Here is a 6,050-nt window from a genome sequence, read left to right on the forward strand (position 1 = left end):
TCAAAGTGAAGGCAAGCGTTTGCCCGTCGCTCATGTGCTGCTGTTCCCTTGCAGGTGATCCATGCTGAGTGCTGCTCACTATGAGGAGTCTTGGATCTGCCATATTGGGGGGGAAATAAAGCTAAAGCACGGTCTGGGGCACAGGGAGTGTCTGAAGAGCGGCACTGTGTCCTCTCCTGCTGTGACAAGGAGATAAATGGCCACTGAAGGCTGAGCCTCTCCAGCTCCTAGTGACCGCAGAGAGGGAGCCGCGTTCTTTGGGCTTCTCAGGTCATGCTCTTTCTACGCAAGGATGCTGGATAATCAGCTGTTCAAAGCCATCTGGAATCATTTGTCTAGTTGAGTCAGCCCTGGGCTAATCTTGCCAATTACCTAATTGTCTTGTACCACTGAGAGCACTAGCATGGAGATCTCTCTGTAGCGCTTGTTCATTTGGGTGGTTTTTACCCAGTTTCTACCCGTGCTTCCTTTATTTTGCTGCACCACGTGCAGATGCACGTGAGCTGCCTGCGGTTCCTGGGCGAACCAAATGGAAAGGCTCTGGAAGATGTCTCTGGGTTGGGATTTTGTACCCAAGGCGCAGGCTGGGGGCTTTGTCACGAGAATGATGATTTGGTTTCCCCCCCCCCACCCCAGCTTGCGGAAAGTTCCTTGGTTTACTTTCCTTATAACCTTGCTTAACCCGACAGCTGCTCATGAAGGTTTTCATTTCTGATTTATCTCTCCTGGCTCGCAGCCATGCTCCTGAGAGCCAAATTGGGAGCGATTCCCAGTCCAGATGTGACAGTAGCTCTCGGGGGGACCCTGCTGCAGAGAGAGAAGAGGAGTATATGGAGGGTTATAAGTAACCCGGTGATTCTGGTCTCAGAAGTCTTTGCTGGCTTGCTCTTTTTATTCAGCCTGGGATTTGGATAACCCAGTGGTACGTGTGTCAGCTCCAGCCTGTTCCTGGTTACATACCGTAGTCCCCTACCGGAGCCTCAGATAAATGTTGTTTTAAACGCTGCATCTTTCAACTTGGCCCACAATTTACCAATGTGATACGCAGCCTGTGTAAGACTGATCATTTCTAATGCTATAGAATAAATGTTGATGCCAAGACTGGCCCGCGTTCCTGGTGTGGGAGATGTGGAATAACCGTGCTGGGGTAGCAGTGGAGGAAAGGGCTCCTCCTGGAAAACGTGGTCGTGGTGTGACAACAGCATGCGGGCTGTCAATACGGAGACTCTCGCTGGGACAAAAAACAAGTTAGGAAGTCACGATTAAGATATTAGAACAGATTTTCATCAAGTAATGGGTTTACTGTGACAATATCTCCTTCCTATCCACAGTCCAAAGATTTTGCTGCTGCTATTGACTTTACCTGGAAAACACTCTGGATGTTATCAGGACAAGTAGCCTGATGAAATTTAGGATAGATATACCATTAGATGCCTGGTGCTTTAGTTATGATGTTAAAATACTGATAAGGTGTGTAGTCACTACATCCTGTACTTATTTGCAAGCCCCTTCAGTCAGGGTAAGATAGCGATCGCATGCTTATCAGTTGTGCAAAGATCTTTTGATTAAACATCTCTCCACAATCTTTCTGAATTTCATCTGCACTATGTACTTCCAGGTGCTGTACATATAAACGAGAATATTCCCCACTTTGTCAGTCCCTTGACAAACCTGGATATTGGTTGAACGCTTCTTTTTTTTTTCTGTATTCCTGTGGCTTGCGAAATTTGTAGCATAGAATCATAGCAGAATGGTTTAAGTTGGAAGGGACCTTAAAGACCATCCATTTCCACCCCCCTGCCCTGGGCAGGGACACTTCCCACCAGCCCAGGTTGCTCCAAGCCCCGTCCAGCCTGGCCTTGAACCCCTCCAGGGATGGGGCAGCCACAGCTTCTCTGGGCAACCTGGGCCAGGGGCTCACCACCCTCACAGCAAAGAATTTCTCCTGATATCCAACCTAAATCTCCCCTCTTTCAGCTTGAAACCGTTACCCTGTGTCCTATCAGCAAGTCTAATATTATTAAATGCATGTAGTTTTCTGGACAAGTCTACTTCAAATGTACGCACGCAGACTGCGTATGAATAAAACGGATAAAGGAAAATGAAAGTCTACAAGATAGCATCATGTTGAAAATGAATGTTTCATAACCATGCTGAAACACGGCGTGTGTGTTCTAGACTTATTTCTAATACTTGCAAACAGGAAAGAGAATTACAAATCGTGACTAATCTATCCCAAGCAAGTGCTTTTCTATGACCCGAAGGATTGAAATAAAACCCATTTGTTTGCTTGCTTTGGAAAAGAATCAGTTTTTTCTGCATGGAAGGAAGCAGGACAGAAATGCGGCTCCTGGGGAAGAAAGGGGGATTTACCAGGGCTGCAAATCCCCCCTGGTTCTTCCCACTGACCACGTCTGCTCACTCTTGGCGCTCTTCCCACTTCGCAAGAAAAAACAAGGATCCTAATACCAGGTTTTAGTAAAAAACCCCCACACTTTCCCTAACTGAGAAGTTGGAACCCATTTGTGCCGGAAAGTTACTGGAAGAAGGAGCAAGCGTACCTTGGGGGTGTCTGAGGAAGAAGAATGAACCCTTTTTTTTTTTTCCTTTTTTTTTAATTAGGGATTTAGGTCTGGATTTGGAGTTCCTGTTTCAAAGAGGAAACGTTAAACAAGTTGGAGACGGCCTTCCAGACCTTACCATATGGAAAGCCAGGGGAATCTTGTCCTGGATTTCAGTGGAAATAGGGCTGAGAGAGCCAGACTAACCTGAGAGTCCCACACCACCAGAAGTTAACTTGTCTCCATTGGACTGGGAGTCACTTGTAAATGATTTTACACAAATCTTAAAACTGGAGTGTTATCTGAAAGATACAAGTAGCTTCCTATAAATCCGAAACAGTATTTTTGACCTTTCACTTTGAATTTGTTTTACTTTTTTATTCCTTCGGGATAAAGAACTAATTACTTTTACAGTTGTGGTCTCAAATGAGTGAAAAACAAGGCCCTCCCCCCCCAAAAAAACCAAAACCAACAACACATCTAGCGTTCTGCTTCTCAAGATTTCGACTGCTGTTCTTCTAACCAGAGGCACAACACAACCGCAGTCTGGGGAGGAGGCTCTTTCGTATTTGCACGTCCCGCAGAGAAGTCCCCGCTTGCCGGGAGGGTGCTGCTGCTCTGCCAACGCGCCACGTGCTCTCTCCGTGGAAAAGCTCGATCGTGGTTCTTTCTTGACAAGTTTTTTTTTAACTGCATGGATACTTGAAGTTTTTAAAATTGTCAGAGGCGCTTTGGTCAAAACCCATTTGCTTTGGGCAAAACTCTAGGGGAATCCTTTATGGACGCTGAAGGGAATTTTTTACTTGCTGGAGAATGTGCATTTTAAGAAATACACGTTCTTAAGCTATACATGTATCTAAAATCTGATTGTAGCAAGGGCAGTGTGGAAAACCAGTGCCATCTTACTGTAGATAAAAATTCACTGAGCAGCAATAGATCTTCTAGGCAGTACACTGCACCCGCTGTGAATTATTAATATCCTAATCTAGATTCTGTTGAAGCTAGGGGAAAGATTTTCATCAACTCCAAAAGAAGTCGAATGAGGCTATGTGTTGGATCACGCTGAAGGACTGGTAAAAATTGAGTGCTGGCTTATTAGTTACTATAGTTATAAGGAGGAGGAGACCATTACTGTATATGGCTTGGTTGAAAAACGTTGACGATGATCTCTGTGTACCTCCCCCCTGCCCCTTTTGTATTTCCATTTCGCAACTCTTATCAAATTAAGCTGTCAGAAACGTCCTCGTGGTTGGCCACCCTACGCTACTGTAGGTGATAACAGATTTCAGGAGACATCAGTTGGCGTGCTTTAGTCGGGTAGATTTTCCTGAGGTTTAGGATGATGGAGCTTTGAATTTGTGTTCTGAATATCCGCACGATGCTGCTGGGCGCCGACGAGTTTTCGTGGCATTCTAGGCAAGCTCAGACCTTCCCATGGGAGGGAAAAGTCCTTCTGCACGGGGCAAAGCCATGCCCTCTGCCGCTTTCTGGGAACCTGATAAAGGTCCTTTTGTCCCCGTGAAAGCAAGATTTCTGATAACTCAGCGTACTTTGTGACAGTGGCTGCTCCAGGCTTGATATATTGAAAGGGTTTTTTTTCTGTGCCTATGGGGTAGATAACAGTCGAGAGGCAGTTGCATTCGATCAGCCTTTGAAAGCAAAAAGAGAATGCAGAGTCTATCAAAGGAAAATGAATGAACTCATGTTTTCACAAAGCTAAAAGATATTTTTCAGATTCAGCAGTTACCACCGACGGTTCAAGATGAGCCTGTGCTTCGTAAGAGGGTGTTTGCTACAGGATGCACCTGGTGTAATGTTGCTGTCTTTCCAAAGGGGGTGCAGAACACGGGGATCATGCTCCCGGGGCTGGGGACCTCAGAGGCCAGCTGACGGCAGAGCGGAGCTGGGCCATCACAGGTGATAAAGCAGTTGCCATGATGGGAAAAAATATTATCCCACTTTCTGGAAAGGTTACATGCGCTTGGATTATTTTTTTTTTCCTTCCTTTTTTTGTGAACCGCTAATCATAAATTTCTAAATTTTCTAATTTGTTACCAGCTAGTCTCTAAATTGTTAACTAAAGGTTACCTTATATTGCCTGGTGAGGTGCGTTAGTCAAAGAGAGCGGAGGGAAGCTTGCATTGGCACGCTTGTAATGGGAAAGAGCCCACGCAACCCGCACACATGCAATTTATTATTTTTTTTTTTTTAACGTCAAAACCTGAAGGGGAAGTATAGGATGCTGAACTTCTTACCGCTTTTGAGATTTGCTAAACAATTGTGAAGTTTGTGGTTTCCCTCTAAGAGAGCGTGGGTTTAGCGAAAAGAGCAGCACCTGTATTTAACCTGGTAGGTGTGCAGTTAGTAACCGAAGCACAAAACCGAGTAAGCAAATACTTCCTGGTCTGGGCTTATTAGATAATTTTCAGCTTGTCATTAACTCAGTCGAGCCAAACTGATATCTGCTGCATTCCTCAAGGATTTGTGCCAAATCGTATGTTTCAACCCTTAGTAATTTCAGCTGCAAGTCTATTTTAATCTTGCCTTTTTTTTTTTTAAAGGTACTCGGCGCTCCACACTGACACCCCTGGGTCCTCATTCTCCGCGGTCACTTCAGGCAAATAAGAGTTTAAAAAAAAGTGGTTTTGCCCGAAACGCGTGGTTTTTTGAAGTTCTGTCAGCAAATCCTCATATAATGGGAATGGGAAGTGTGACTGCAAGGGTACCCGCTTGCAGGTGGGATGGGAATGCGAATGCAGTTTTCGTCCCCAGGCCACCGAGGTGCCAGGCAGCAGGGAGGGGCTCCTCCGTGACCTTCGGGTCAGCGTGGCCACCTGTTGCCCTTTTTACACAAAAGCGGTGTGTGCCAGCCAGCACGAGCCAGCGCTGAGCTCTCCAGGGAGAAGCAAAGAGAGCGCAGGAGGGCAGCGAGGGGCCCTGGCAGCTCCGTCTGGTTTAAAGTGCACGAAACGCTTGCCACCAGCACGAGAACCCTCGGTGTCACACATTGTCACCACTGCTAAGAGCCTGCAGCCAGCACTGCTGTTACCACCACCAGGTACTCCAGGCACCACCGGCTGCTATTGCCCGGAGCAGAGATTGAAATCCCTCTTTCAAATCGATCTGTTGTACGATTGCCCTTTGAACATCGCTGTAATATTAAATAACTTCAAAATAGATAGAATGAATGGGGGATCGAATAGGAAAAGAAATTGGGAAGTGTTTACATATCCTGAAGTAAAATAATAATAATAAGTAATACACAATAATATATAATATACAAAATATTGTATATAATATAATATAATAAATAATATGCACTATACAATATATGATAATAAATAAAATAATAGTAAGTAAAGACTTAAGTTTGGCTTAACCAACTTCAATAATTTTTATTTAACATTAAACTTTAAGTCTGAACTTCAAATTGTTGCTCTTTTCCCCCGTCGTACTCATCTATTAATTTCTTAGCTCCTAACTCTGTTT

The 6,050-nt window shown here is 44.9% G+C and overlaps 1 long non-coding RNA gene across 1 annotated transcript in view; it reads left to right on the forward strand.

Annotated features, from left to right (window-relative positions):
• The window catches only part of LOC134516478 (uncharacterized), a 28,030-nt gene extending 22,231 nt beyond the window's left edge, over nt 1–5,799 (forward strand). The window contains exon 5 of the long non-coding RNA XR_010071330.1: nt 5,123–5,799. This is a non-coding gene — a long non-coding RNA (uncharacterized LOC134516478). The remainder of the gene's footprint in view (nt 1–5,122) is intronic.
• The last annotated feature ends 251 nt before the right edge of the window (nt 5,800–6,050 follow it).

The sequence above is a fragment of the Chroicocephalus ridibundus genome, chromosome 5 (assembly GCF_963924245.1).
Source record: "Chroicocephalus ridibundus chromosome 5, bChrRid1.1, whole genome shotgun sequence".
Taxonomy (NCBI): Eukaryota; Metazoa; Chordata; class Aves; order Charadriiformes; family Laridae; genus Chroicocephalus; species Chroicocephalus ridibundus.